Here is a 15,778-nt window from a genome sequence, read left to right as displayed (position 1 = left end):
CCATAATTTCTCCAAAGGAGACGTCATTGGGAGGTGACCTGGGGGAACCTTCTCCTTCATCTAAGTCAGGATCAGTAGTGAGGGACTCTGGGGAGTCCAAGTGCCTCCTTTTGCACTTGCACTTATGGTGACCCTCTTCAGTGGGACTTTCAGAAGGGGATCTGAGAGCCGCATGGGGTTTCCTCAGGGGAAAATGACATGGGGATCCTCTGGCATGGGCTGTCCCTAAGACAAGATGAAGGGAGTCATCGCCAAATCCAGGGGGGCCTGGGTGGTATCCAAGGGGATGGGCTGGGGTCTCAATCCCTGGGAGGGAACCCTCTCCAACACTTTGAAGGCCAAGGGAGAAGCCCTCCCCAGATCCGAAGCGGGGACCGGAGCCGAAGACAGGGTAGCCTAAGGTCCGAGGGAACAGATCGGATCCAAAATGGTTGGAGCCGAAGAATCTGTTCCCCTGGGTCTGACTCCCTGTCCCAGCTCCGAGAGTCACTAGGATCTGAGCAAGTCGGATCCGAGGAACTCAAGGTAACAGCCGGAGTAGAGGTTGGAGGAACCGTCGGCATCGAGCTACCAGCTCCGAAAAACCACAGATCCAAGATCCCCGAAGCATGGATTGGGGAAGGAGAGATGGGGTGGAAAAGAGGCATGGAGGTCGCCCCTCCAGAGGGAGAGGGACCTGGCTAGACTCCCATCTGATTTTGGGTCTGAATAAATCTCTGCATCATCCTGTCCATATCCATGTCTGATAGGCTCCGAGTCAACCTCGAAGAGGTCACCAACTCGGATCTGGCTGGTCTGCGCAGTGGGGAGGAGGGCCTCAGGTCCGAATGTTCCAATGTCTCCTGTGAGAAACGAGGAGACAGGAGCCATGGAGAAACAGGCCTCATGGTCTTAGATGGGGGGCTGATAAAAAGCTCCCTGTCTAGGGACCTCTTACAATGCCTGTCCTTCTTTTTCTCCCTTTCCTCGCTGCGCCTTTCCTTTTCCTTCTCTTTTCTTTATTTTTTTAACACCAATGACCAAACGCGATACTACAGAAGGGGAGGAAGGGAAATCCTAGTCAAGCACATCTAGATATCAGCAAAAAATTTCTACTTACTATCCCTGAGCTCAGAGCAAAGGAGACCAGGATGCACACTACTGGCGTGGCAAATGAGATCTGAGGGAAGACAGGAGGTGGTAGGGCATTAAGGGTAAGCAGAAGAGCTCGGAGCTTGGAGCAGATGCTAGAAAAAAATGTTGCCGTCTCAGATCCGATACAGATCCGTATACCCACAGGTTGCAGATAAAATTAAGTTAACTACTTCAGATTGGCCAATAAGCTACTAGTTGCTGGGCTGAGACCACTCCTCTAGGGAAAGATAGGCTGCTCAAAAATCCCCACTCTCACTGGTGAACAGAGAAGCTTCCTCCTATCCAAGTAAGGATATGGGCAACACAGGAACTATACCACAGCCCAGAATTCAGCAAACCTGAAATCTGGACTACTCAGGTTTAGAAAAGGCGGGAAACAAGGATTTTTTTTTTGTTTTTTAGCAGAAACAACAGAAATTTAAGCAGGAAACACTGTAAATGCTTTAAATGGCTAGCGCACTTGAGTGTGTAGCCTACAACAGTTAAACAACACAAAAATGACTTTTAGAAGTGCAAAACAGTTAAGATACAAAAACAATGCTTTTGAGATATTAGGTAAGCCAGAAACTCACTTTCCGGCGAGAAAATGCAGTCGCAGTTAGAAAGCAGAGAAAAAAATACTTTACCTGATTAAAGTCTCTCTTCTGTCTCTCTGCTGCTTGGATCACACAATATCATGGAAATTGTTGTACTGGTCAAGGATGCTGTTTAGTTTCCTTCTGCAATTGTTTTGTGGAATATATGTGATTAGTGTTCATACCATGCCTGACAATTCCTTAAAGATTATAGGTAGACATATATAACTGTCAGGTCGACACTGGGCATGATATATGGCCTAGTAGGGCAGAAGCACAGCATTGATTTATTTTTTTATGGCTATGCAAGAACAAGGCTATTAATTCTAATGTTTCCATGTCAACAAAGCAATGCCATAAAAAAGTCACTTAAACAAACTTTGGGATCTGAATTCACATTTACACCCCTCCCCTGCAAGCCAAAAATGTACCAATGCAGAAAATGAAGTGGCACTACAGGCCCTCCATATCCATGGCAGACAGCTCTTCAGTATCCATGCTGCTGACTAGACCTTCCATGACCATTCTCAGACTGAAATGGTCACCAATATAAACATAGTGCCTGGTCAAGACCAGAATTATGACACGTTCAGTCACTGGTGCACAGATAAGATCGGTGCTGTCACCCACCCAGCTTGGGCTGTGGTACAGGAATGGAGGGCAACTAGCAGCGAGCCATCGACTGAGCCACCCCTTACAGAGACAGAGGAATTCTTCACAACATTGAAAGGCAGTATCACCTCCACAGAGTTTAGCAGTGTGGTACTGGATGATGGGGTTTAACTAGACAAGCCTCAGACAGTATTAACTACAGATGCTTCAGGTATGAGCCCTACTTCATATTATCAATAACTATAAACCCTCTTTAAAAAGTCATTAATGTACTCTTCCTTAAAACTGTCTGACTTATGGTATACATGTATATCAGGGATATAAGTTTTAGGTCCAGTTGCATGAGGTATGGCCAGGGGTATTAGCTTTACAAATATAAAACTATGATTAAAATTATCAGTTGCATGTGTAGCTGTGGTGCTGGGTCCTACTTATGATGTGTACGTTTTTTGTTTTGGTGTGTTCACAGGTGAATCTTTATCAGGCAGCAGCACTGTGGAAATGTTCCCCCTGAAAGATCTGCTGACTCTGATAGTGATGGTATGGATAAGCTGGTGTAATTAGCGGATGCAAAGAGTGCACTGGAGACAGGGAGTATGACCCCCACATCCTCTACTTCCAGTAAGAACACAGTCTGTATGCCTGCAGTTACCCAAGAAACACACCCATTAAAAAGTGAATAGGTTGATGGGGACACTCTAGATCAGGGATGTGCCTTTCCCCACCATCAGAAATGTTTGCATCTGCCCCGAATACTCATAGGCAATGAGGTCTACAAAGGAAGACCGATAACGGTGCTCACCGGCGGTATGGCTGCCACCCTCCCACTGAGGCTGGTGTGTCAATAGCTGCTTTTAAGCATATGTGCAGGACCATGGTGCAGGCACAGGCTACTTACACCAGAGCCATGGCACAGATAGTGAGGATAACTGAGACTGCAAACTGACATATAGAAGTGCATTACCCATATGTGTGATATGTTAGACTGAATCACACACTGGACCATGCAGTGCCTTCTGTGGGTCATCTGTCAGGAGTGAGGGGCCATGCTTGTGGCCCCTCATTTGCTATATCCACCGATGTTATCCAACATGACACGGATGATAAAGACCCAGAGCCTGCAGTGTTATCAGTTCAATAGCAACATAGATTGCAGAAATGTCTACAGCTAGGACAGGCCATCCTCACCTAGTCATGGTTGTCACCATGCTGGGACATCTGCTAGCAGATACTGATCCAGGTTACACAGCAAACCAACATCGAGCCAAGGTCATAGTAGAGCCAGTGCAACTCCTGCAGAGCCAGCTCTCATGGACAGGGGCATGCATGGGAAGATGAACTGTCATGCATGCCCTGGGCTTGCCCAGTAGGCTGAGTCACAGTACTGCCACACATGCTGAGAATATGTCCCTGTATAAATACACATACACCACCACAACCCCCAGTACATACCCTGGCCCTTCTATATTTTACCACCCCTTCTCAAGCAAAGTTCTCACAATACACATAAATGCACTTTTTTTATTTTACTGCACTTCAGTACTCACACTTACACACTTCCCTATGAAAGGCATGTGCTCCTGCACTCCCTTCCTCACCTATGAAAATGATGAAAATTGTGTTCTACCCTTTGTAGATTGTTACTTGGGTTTCCTATGTCTGATATACAGCAGGGACAGCCTATGCATGGTTAAGCACAATCTGGCGATTTTGTATACATCATTTGTACTGTATGTCTCTGCTTAGCTCTTGTATAGTTACGCTGCAGAGCCAAGCGCAATCTGCTGCCTCTTTGCTAGAACCATAGCATACTGTGTGTGCCTCTATCAGGCATGATCATCCCGTTGCTGCTTCCTCCTCTGACTCTTCATCTGTCTCAGCTGATGCTGCCTGTGGTGCTGTGAACTACTATCCCTGTAAGAAGGCACCCTGCTATAACATCTTTCTAAGCATCATATTATGCAACACAGAACAGATGGCCAGTATTTTTACACACATGGTGGGGGTCATACTGCAGGGGACCACTGGATGTAGCCAGACAATGAAAGCTTGACTTCAGCAGCCTGAACAAATACTCTGTGATATTTCCTGTTTGTGACAGTGCATGATTGCACCCCTGGTCATTTTTCTTGGGTGGATTTCTGATGGGTCTCATCATCACCATAAGGTGGCCATATGGGAATTCACGCCGTGCAAACCATTGATAAAGATTGTATGTGTGCCATAGGTGGAAGTCCTGAATACCACCTGTGTGGCCTGCACACACACATTATAGATGATACCCTGTACATTACAGACCATCTGGAAGTTGATGGAGTAATACCCTTTGCAGTTCAAGTACTTCCTTTCCAGTTCATCAGGTGGGGTCTTACTTCAATGTGGGTACAGTCTATGGCCCCAAAACTTCAGGAAATAGGCTATTTCCTAAAACTCCTGCATGGTGTTTGCTCTCTCCTGTGGGTTATGTGGAAACCAAATGTGCTCACCCACATGCTGCAACATGGCATCAAGGAACTGATGGAGTATTTTTGATGCTGATGGCTGAGATACCCCCACTACGTCCCCAGTAGGACACTGAAAAGTCCCTGTATTTAATACATGTAAACCCACACATACCTTAACATCCACTGGGATAGATACTCCATGACTTCTATGGGTCTACACACAAAGCCACACATCCACAATTTCCTGTACTCTGGCTCTGTCCACATGGTATCAGTCCACTATATCAATGTCATGGAGGGCATGAAATGTTAACTGCTGATGACCTGGTGCCTCCTGGGATAATGTCTCCCATCATCAGCTGCAGCTACTGTGAAGAGAACCTCTTACAGATACACATTTATAATAGCGGCAACAACCCCTAACATGGTACACTGCTTTACTCTGCCTGAACATGACCATATACAAAACAGCAGGTGCAGCATTACCGAGCAGAATTTAAATGCATCTTAATTTAATTGCTTTGCCATGTTTTTTGCTTCATTAGCATACATCTTTGCAGAGTATTATATTTCGGCTGGCTGTGTAATGTTTCTGGGTTTTCTAAATCACACCCACCCTACTAGTGGCCACTTATCATGCAAGTTTGCTTACTGCAATGTGGCAAAGTTTTCTGAATCCATCCATATGTGTATTCATAGCTTCAATATGTACAGAATGTAAGAGTAAAACAGGACATGGAATGATGTAGGCTATGTGTTATAAGAAGATTAAGGAATGCTCATGAATTACTGGTTCTAGAATGTTACTGGTTGAAATTTAATTATATTATAATTATATAGGAAAATGGCAGTGTTGTCCCCTAGAAGATAAAAGCTGCAGTTCATCTCTTTCTTTGCTGCATCCTCTCTTTTTGAGTTCCAGTTTGTATGGTATCATTCCTGATGTAGTCTTTATTTTGCTCTGGTGAGATGTTCACCCAGCCCTGGCCTACACTAGCTCTATCATCTACAAAACACTGCACATATTAACAAAGCCTCTAAAGTAACATCTCCAAAATGCTAACTTATTAACAGTTGTAGCATTATGAACAAACGTGATCTTTTTGACTTCTAGCATACATCCTATAACACAACCACTTATTAAAGACAATACAGTAAACCTCCAACACATTTTTCCTGTATACCAATATGCCCATAATGCAAGGCCAGGGCAAAGAACTGCATGGGGGATTAGTAAAACAACTTGTCTTCAATGACCACATGAACCTCACATTTGCTATTCCTAACTGAAGTATAGTTATAGCCATAATACTCAAAACAAAATTCTCCTTCTATATTAACCTTACCATTCTTTATCCTCCCTAAAAGCCCAAGTTGTCTTTTTAATTTCCCAATAATGTGCAAAAATGGGTCACTCCAGGATCATCCACTAGCTAAACACAGAGTACTGGACATATATGTCATTGCATCACAGAAATGAGAGAATCAATCCTGCCCCACTTTAGAACCTATGTTATTTCAGAGCTGCAAGGATACTAGAGTTTATATTTGCTCAAGGTATTAGGACTCAACAATGTAACCAGCTGATGAACAAAGAGACATATTTGCTAAAACACACACAGATCTATTGATGCAATCATTTTAGGAGACTTTATTGTCAACTTTCTACCCCCTAGTTAAACTGGAATCCTGGAGACACCCAAGAGATCTTGGACATCCTAGCTGATAAACCAACTAGTTACACTCAGTGCCAATAATTCTCAGCTTGTCTTCCTAATAACTAACATTCCTCATAAATTAACTTTTCTCAAAGTCCTCACACCAGTGCTTACTAAATAGTGACCTGCTGTATTTTTCCTTACCCAGGGATCCCCAAAAACCCTCATTTTATACTTTTGGACCACAGGAAAAGGTCACACCAGTTGCAGTATTTACAGTCTACTGCTGAATGTGACTGTTTCTATTCTGTTTTACTAAACCTACATTCAGGGGGGCGTGTGCTCGGACTGACTGATGGAGCCCTCTCCCACCTACAAAACACACAAAAAATGCAGTCGAAACACAGGTACCCACACAGGAGACAAAGCAGAAGACAGAAGAGAAGACTTCAGACAGAGAGAGAGAGGAGCTGCTCGTGGGGGATATTGCACAGTGTGTGTGTTGTGTGTAAATGTAGAAAGTTACTATATCATTGGCTAGAGAGCAAATAGTGGTGTGATAGAGATACTCAGGCTTGAACCCTTTGCAGATTTTTGCCTCATATTTGTTCTGTTCCTCATAAAATCTGTGGTTTCTATCTACATTTTTCCTTGCTGCAGAGTCTGTAGTGTAGTGGTGCACTGTAGCATTGCTGCCTAACAACTACATGTTCTCTGGTTTGATTCTTGGCTATTTTGCTAGTGTTGAGAGTTATCTATAGTGGGAACTGGAACTGTATGAATGTTTGGGGGCTACCCCCCATTACTGGCTTTGTCCACATGTTTTTGCTAAGAGGTTGAGAGCTTTGAGAGCTAAGCGAGAACTGAATTCACTGAAGGTATTTTTGTGCTATGGTTGAGAGTTATCTGTGGTGAAACTGTATTAATTGAATGTTTGGGGGCTGTATCCCCCATTACTGGCTTTGTCCACATGTTTTTGGTAGCCATTTAAGTTTGTCTTCCTCTCTTTTGCAAAACAGCTGATTGAAATGTATGGTGGTAACACAGCATTTTATCTAGCAAACTTTCAACATTATACAGATTTATTGTGCGCAAAAGTTCAGATACAAAAGCTGTCGAAAGTAGATTTTACAAGGAGCTGAGAGGCACAACAGGTAGTATACTTTCTTTGAAGCAGAAGGCTGTGGGTCTACTCCCACAGTAGATAGAGGCAATGCTGATACTGTACTGTGTTTTAAAGTGGGTGGATGCTGCAGTCCTTTTTGGCAAAGATACCTAGAGTAGCAACTATGAACCTGAATCTGTTATCAGTTTGCCATACAGTCCCTATTGCTATATTACTAGCTTATCATTTTTTTTAATGCATGCAACACAGGCAATTTATTCCTCAAGGGCAACAGGCACTTTATTTCATATTTACTGATACTTGTGGACTGTAGAAATTTGAGTAGACTTTTATGATGGAAATGTTCTGTTGCATTTTGTTTCATTGTTTACTGGAAAAATGTTCAAAACAATAAATTAAAAATGCCGCAAAACAACCTGTATTGTACAAGGAATATAATTTTTAGTAGATCAGGAAGGGTGATCAAAGATCTGCCACTGGCAAAATGTATTTTCTTTGAATCTGGGTTTCAATGCTGTTTTATTGAATGCATGATTTTGTGTGAGGGGAAAGGGCGCAAACTCAAAGACAGCCACAGCTGAACTATCAGAATTAATAGATTTTTGCTTCTTTTTTTTTGTTCCTCATAATATTTGTGTTTTTTTCTCATTTAGAATTTAAGTCACTAAATAATGACACACTGAGTTCAGACTTCACAACCTTCAGAAAAATGCATGCTAAAGTAAGACTCAAGTTATAGATTACTTTTATTTCAGTCCCTTGACCCAGGGGTTCAGCTGTATTGTGTGTATTATTTTATATTTTGCATCACATTTTTAGTCCATTTTCATAAAGTAAATCATTAAAGATTGAAGTTAGAAAATAATGACAGACATTTGAGTTTCAGATATCCTTCAGAAAATTCATACCAATGCAAGACCTACTATTCTATTATCTTTCTAAGTTTATAAGAGCAATATTTAAAAATGTCCAAGCAAGCAAGAGCAGAGCAGTTATGTAAATGTGCAGGGGTATCCCCATCCAAGGTAGAGTACTACAGTGGCTTTTCATCTGTTCTTGATTTTGCAGAATGGTCTGGTTTCTGTCATATTTTGTACTGTTGATTTATGCTTATTACTTAAAGTGCCTGTTGCTCTGTGTTTTAAGTAGCACCAACATTGAAGCCTTTCTGTTGTTGCCATGCAGAGAATACTTAACTAGATAATGTATGTATTGAAATGCATATGACAGTATTTGTAATAAAGGACAGGATTACATTATTTTAAGAAGCTCATTACACTTGCTGGAGACTTCCAGTGATCTCGGAGGGCTTTACCAGTAAACTAAACAGAATGCCATTCATGTGTGGTCCATAACCTGTACAGTAATCCTTTAAGCAATGTATCTTGAGCTTGTTTGCTTTTCATTTTTTACTTTGATCATGTTTTCCCCATGAAACAAGTAGATAGTTGTCAGGCAGCAGGTCTTTTTTGGATAAGAAACATTTTAGGGGCATCGCAGAGATTGCTACTTTCAGCATGTTACTTGGTACTTTAATAAAGCTGAATATAAATTATAATTAGAACTGCAGTGCAAGGAGAAGCAGTTTGAGTTGAGTGCTGCTTGTTTTTCTTATACTTGATTTTGACTGGCATTCCAGTAATGTATTTAAAAGTAATTTATTTTTTCATGCCTCTCAACCTTTTTGTTTCCATCTAGATATTAAGTAAGCTGTCAAGCTGCCAATGCATTGAAATATTTTTATTCTTTTATACTTCATTTGTCTTGATTGGACTCTCATAATGAGGGTTTGGCACCCAGGGCAGCATATTTAATTAAAGTTTAGTTTTTGTGGTTTTGAGCATAGCTCCTCCCCTTTCTAGTTGTCTTCCCATTGACCCCACCCATTCGGCTATCTCCTGCAGCCCCCCTTTGATTTGAAGTCACCAGCCGCCACTGCCTACATTTGCCAGTTTCTCCCTCATGTTCAATAGATTTTGTAAACCAACATGTATGTAAGCGCACTATCTTACACTGCCAATATTAATCTTTCATCTCTTGGTTTGAATTAGTTTCTCCTTAACCATTCCTGCGTTCATTCCTGATTAACATGAGGTTCTTTCAGAAGTTGTATAGACTTGCAACTATATTTATGCATTTTCCACATTTCTTGCCTTCTCATCTGGTCCTTCACCTTATATTCTTTAATTTTTTGCCACATTCAGTTGCTGCCTGATTTTTTTCTCCTTCTGGTTTGATGTCCATTCCTGCTTGACACCGATATGCTTCTGCTAGACTGAGCAGAGAAGTCATCTTAGATTTATTATCCTCATGTTTCAAAACTTTCACTACGTTTGGGTCTTGTGAGATCAGCAGATATGTGTGCAAGTCCATGATTGCAGATCTATACATGTAATCAATTTCGAAGAGGCCCATCCCTCCTTTGGAATGGGGAATATATAACCTTGGTATGCACTGATTTTTTTAAATCATTTGGTGAGCACGAAGCATCCTTCTTGTTTTCCTATCTAATCTATCCAACACATTTTAGGGCCAGTCAATCACTCCAAAAGTGTAAGTTACAGTAGGAAGAGTAAATTGCTTTACAGCTTGGATTTTGTTCCTAGATGTCAATGCTGTTTTCAGGATTAATTTGTCTTCTAAAGTAGTCCTAAGTTTTATTCACATTTGCTCATGTTTTATTGTTGATCTTAAATCAGTTCCCAAATATTTATACACTCCCTCTTGCCCAAGTTCTTTTATATCAGATTCTTGTCCCAAACTGATGTTTTCTTGGTGCTGCAGTTTTCCTGCTTTAAAGGTTGCTTTTTCACATTTATCAAGACCAAGTGATCCGCGGTGGTGGTGCTGCGGTAGCGTTGTCACCTCACAGTAAGACGCTGACCGGTTCGACTCTCAGCTAGAGCATCTTCTGCGTGGAGACATGCGTGGATGGGCGTACCTTCGTTGAAGGTTGTGCGTTAGTACGTAAAAATCAACTGCCAATCATTAGCAGACCGGAGTTCCACTGTGGCGACCCCTAACCGGGAAAAGCCGAAAGACACAACAACAACATCAAGACCAAGTGACATTTTTATATAGTCTGAAATACTTTTGACAACTTGTAGTTGTTCTTTCAGTTCCTCATCTGATGAGCTATACAATTTTAAATCATTGACAAAGAGAAGATGAGAAGTCTTTATACTTTGTTGTTTTCTAGGAACCAAATTATAGCCATGGCCTAAGCTGTTAAGTAGACAGCTTAATGGGTTAAGTGCAAGGCAGAATAGCAGTGGTGACAAAGAATCACCCTGGAATATCCCCCTTTGAATTTTTATCCCTGGGATAATAAGTTGTCCTTTATCATGGCTTAATTGGAAAGTGGTCTGCCACTATTTCATGGTCACTGTAATGTAGTCAATCAGTGAAGGGTGTATCTTATACATTTTTAAGCACTCTTTTATCCATGAATGTGGGATACTATCACATGCTTTTTTTTAGTCAATCTATGCCATACTTAGATTCTTCCCCTTTTTACAGTTCTCCACTATGACTTTATTTAACAACAAGTGATCCCTTGTTCCATATGACTTTCCTTTACTGCCCTTTTGTTCTATTGCCATAATTAACTTTTCTTCTAAATGACTATAAACTCTGTCGGCATCAATTCCAGTGTATAGTTTATACATCGTCGGAAGGCAAGGTATTAGTCTATAATTTTTAGGGTAGCTTGCAGGTTCACTCTCTGTGGACACACCCTACCAGAGAGGACATGACACGGTGGAGGGGGAGGGATGCTCCATTCACCCATATTTATGAGCACCAGGTCCAATATGTTTGTACTTCTATACACTATCTGATCCATGGTGTTTATGTTTACAAAGTTCAGGAATCTCTGCAGCTGCAACAAAGTCCCCCATAAGTATGGTATTTGCTTGAATGATGAATGTCACAAATAGGTCTAAGTATGAATTATGGGTTTCATGGGATACAGAGGGTGACTTATAGCTTGATAGGATATGATCATGGAGTATTTATTTGGTGTAGGTAGACCAGGATGGGGCACCAGGTAATGTAGATATGATATGGGAGTTTGCTATGGTAATCTGAATGTGGAGGAATTCCAGGGTGTCATCCTGTTTAACCAACCTAGTGTATGCTTGTTATTAATGTAGATCAAGACACTCCCACCTTTAGTCCCTGTCTGTATACTTGCTGGTCTAAATGTGTGGAAGGCATTGAAGCCATGCACTGCTGAGGTACTCTCTGTGGCTTTAAACCATGTCTCGGTACCTACACAGATGTCTGCATTCTCCAAGGTGAGGAGAGCTTGGAGGGAGTGGAGCTACTTTTTCAGACTCCCAGCATTGAGCAGTAACACCTTTAGATTTACTTGGGTTAATTTTTGCTACATTGTAAAGTTGGTCAATTTGAAATTGCATAAAAATGTCTGCATTGGAGAGGGCAATGTTTTAGTCAACATTTGAAATCCTAGAGGGGACATGTGCAGGCAATCTTTGGTATAGCTACATGGTTTGTTAACCAAGTCCTCCCACACTGACAAATACTGTATCCCCCTAGAGTGACACAAAAAACTAAGACAATTATTTAGGTCAGTTATCTTCTGTTTATATTGTGGCATCATCCTTACCGAAGGTAGAATGCTGCAAAATGATAGGCACGTACCAACCAGTGACACATACTCTGAGAGCTCCATAATGTCTCTTTTCATATCGCCAAGGAAGGTAAATTTCTGGTTATTTATATCTACATGGACTATAACTGCATCATACTGGTGCCTGTGGTGCAATGACTTGATTGCATGTGTAACTTAGTGGATCCTAAATCCTGACTGGCAACTGAGGCTCCACTGAGTGTGGCTGCATGTGCAGTATTAGGTCTTGTTTCTGCTGAGTGCTTTCAGGTTTGCTGAGGATAATCTTTGCTTTTGGAATGTCTGGGAGGTCTTTGGGGTTTGGAAAGATTGCATTTAAGTGCCTCAGCATAAGTAGGCCTATGTTTGGGGTGCATACTCTGTGTTGTAGGTGTAGTATGCTTGTTTCTAACAACCAGATTGTTGTTGTAAGTATTTGTAAGCATGGGTTTTGCCTCCACAGACATTGTGTATATACATCTCTCGCATCCAATATTTGTCTCTGTGAGGATTAAATGGTTATCAGTGAACATTAGACAACTGATACATTGTCTCAATATACTCAAAAACAAAACTGGCTGCTAGAAATTGGGAAAGTGCATATCCACGATGTCTGGTCCTTTACTGGGTGAGCTACAAGGGTGTAATGCACAAGGTATTAACTGTGGGCTGACTAAGAGTACCTTGGGGCTAGACTAGAGTAGGCTGTATAATACTAAATTCAAAGGGCAGTGCTCCTCAACACACAAACTAGCTGCTCTGTGCTACTCAAAGTGCAAATAACTTGCTCTACTCTCAGAGAGTTACTGGTACAGTTTCAGAGGTGTTTCTACAGGGAAAATAAGGTTTCTAGGTGTCTGTCTCTCTCCAGGGCACTAGTAACCACTGCTGCACAATGGGACCTTTAATGCTTCAAATCTATACAGGCACAAAGCACAGGAAACTGCTTCCAAGTCCTCTGGACAATAAAATGGTTACACTTACAGCTTTCTTTTCTGTTTCCCACTCAGACAGACCAGCCCAGCACCTACTGCCACTAGATGGACTATCCCAGTCCTCGTAATGTAAAAATACAAAAGAAGACTGCTTGAGAGTGTAATGCTACAACAACACAACTTAAACAAACTACATGGACAAAACAATTTCAAGTATTAGGGACTTTTATTTAATGTGCAAAATCAACAAATAAACAAAAAATAAAGCAGTGGCTCTTTGAAACAGTTAACTGAAGTGTAAAATAATAAAACAAATCTCTTACCTGCAAAGGATGCATCAAGATTAATTCAAGACCCTCTCACAGTGTGTTGAGGGCACCCAGCAGATGGGCGCTGTAGGAAAATGAGGAGACAATTTGTGAAGTATACTCAAGAGGAATATTGGTCTGCTGGGTGGGCAGTCAGTATTGTGAATCTATGGAAAACTGTGGGTGAGAAAAGTCTTAAATAACTTACATAACAAACAACAGCAATGAAGCAAGGTTGAGAGATATAAAAGTTTTGTAACTTGTGATACAAAAACATCAGCAACAAAAAACTTCCATTTCAACTCATCCAAAATAAAAAAATATTTTTTGACACCAAGCAAAAGCTTATAGGGTCATAGGTAGGTACTAGGCTATCAGCCCTGGGGCCTATACAAGCCCAACCAAAAAGGTACCCTGGCTTTTGCCTCCCAAGAAAATTATTTTCCTGTGCCACTGTCGAGCAGAGCCACAGAGGTGATCCCCGGGGTGAATTTCCTATTTCCCATCTAATCATCAAGATTTTTCTTGAAGAGTGCTAATGAGGAGCTTTGTTTGATATAGATAGGTAGTTTATTCAATAGTATGGGAAGTCTCTGGGACAGGAATCTATCCCTCTGGCATGTTCTGTTTATTGTGGTGACAAGGTTTAGGTCCCTAGAGCGTGTAGCTCGGAGGGATTGGGATTTCTTTAAGTGGAGCATGTCCAACAAGCCATTTTAAAACAAACCATTTCTGTCCGAGTTGGGAAACAGAAAAGAAAGCTGTAAGTGTAACCATGCCTAAAGTGGTGTCCAGTGTGGCTCTCAACCAATCCATTCATTTGCCAACCTTCTTCCCTAATCCTCAAAATAAAGGGGAAAGGATTCTGGACTTTCAAAAGTACATCACCATTGCTGGTGTTTGATCTTAATAATATTGCAACAGAAAACTGTATTATTTTAAATATCTGGGAATCTGGCAAGCTCCACCCCTCAACTTCAGCCTACATCCAAACAATACAAGGAAAAGGATTAAATCACTAATATTCTGTGTTAACAAAAGCTCTCCTTTTATTTCCACATCCTCTAGAATAGCTATAAGCAAAGTCATTCTAGTACCCCATTTAGAATATGGACTCCCCCTTTATAGCCTATGCCTTAAAAAGAAAACTCCACACTCATTCAGTCATCAACATAATCTGCTGAATCATCCCACTTTCTCCAAATCATAAACACCACTGCAAAACACTAGAAAAAGTAAAATGTTTTCCAATCAAAGAACTGACCTTCTGTTATGGTCTCAGATTTTCAGACTTCTACACAACCACTCTCTCATCCAGCAGCAAAAAGTACAGCTGTGTACACTTACCATAAATGTAGATGTTCGAGTGTACTCACTGTTGTTGTGTACACTTACCATAAATGTAGATGTTCGAGTGTACTCACTGTTGTTGTGTACACTTACCATAAATGTAGATGTTCCAGTGTACTCACTGTTGCAGTCATCATATTTGGGTTATCTGCATGCAGGTAGCCCTCAGTCGGCCTGAATACCAGAGATTTAGTATTTCTGCACCGGATGCTGTTGCTTCTTCCATGACGTCTGCTCGTCAAGGGAATAAAAACAGGCAGCCAACGCCATTACATCAGTTTTCTTGCCCCAAATGTCAGGAGCCCCCAAATAGGAAGCTAGGATATGGTGTGGAAACACCGCCAGTAAAAAGTAAATACCAATACCAGTAGGAATTAGTCATAGAGAGGAGAGGTAAAGAAATAAAGAAAACAAGGGGGCTGTTGGGAGGAAAACCAGGACTGCAACAGTGAATACACTTGAACATCTACATTTATGGTAAGTGTTTACAACTGTACTATGTTCTTCTTGTTTCACTGTTGCAGTCATCACACTTGGGTTGATTCCCAAAGCTGAGGAAGGAAGGAGGCAGTCAAGAAGTGTTAGGGCTGGCTAGTAGGCCTTGCAAGACTGCAGTAGCAAATCCTGCCCTGGATTTGAAAAAGAGAGGCAGGTGGTACTGCTTGATGAAGGTGTATACAGAGCTCCAGGTAGCAGCTTCAAGTATGTCCATGGTAGGGACTCCCCTGAGAAATGTTGTAGAGGTAGATGTAGCCCTAGTGGAATGTGTTCTGACCCCCTGAGGGGTTGGTTTTCCATGGCGCTTGTAGCAGAAATGGATGCAGTGTGCTACCCATTTTTAAATGGTTTGTTTTGAAATGGTCTTGCCCTCTGCCCCTGTTGCAAAGCTGACTAGCAGCTGGTTAGATTTTCTGAAAGGTTTAGTCCTATCAAGGTAGAACCTGAGCTGTCTGTGCATGTCCAGAGAGTGTAGGATCCTTTCCCCTTTATTTTGAGGATTAGG

General features: G+C 41.6%; 1 long non-coding RNA gene across 1 annotated transcript in view; it reads right to left on the bottom strand.

Annotated features, from left to right (window-relative positions):
- Window positions 1–13,604, bottom strand: part of LOC122803309 — a 68,005-nt gene extending 54,401 nt beyond the window's left edge. Inside the window, exon 1 of the long non-coding RNA XR_006365104.1 lies at window positions 13,441–13,604. This is a non-coding gene — a long non-coding RNA (uncharacterized LOC122803309). The remainder of the gene's footprint in view (window positions 1–13,440) is intronic.
- Between the last annotated feature and the right edge of the window lie 2,174 nt (window positions 13,605–15,778).

Source organism: Protopterus annectens, chromosome 5.part1, assembly GCF_019279795.1.
Source record: "Protopterus annectens isolate FY-2018-M chromosome 5.part1, PAN1.0, whole genome shotgun sequence".
NCBI lineage: Eukaryota > Metazoa > Chordata > Ceratodontiformes > Protopteridae > Protopterus > Protopterus annectens.
This window is presented reverse-complemented; position numbering and strand designations above follow the sequence as displayed.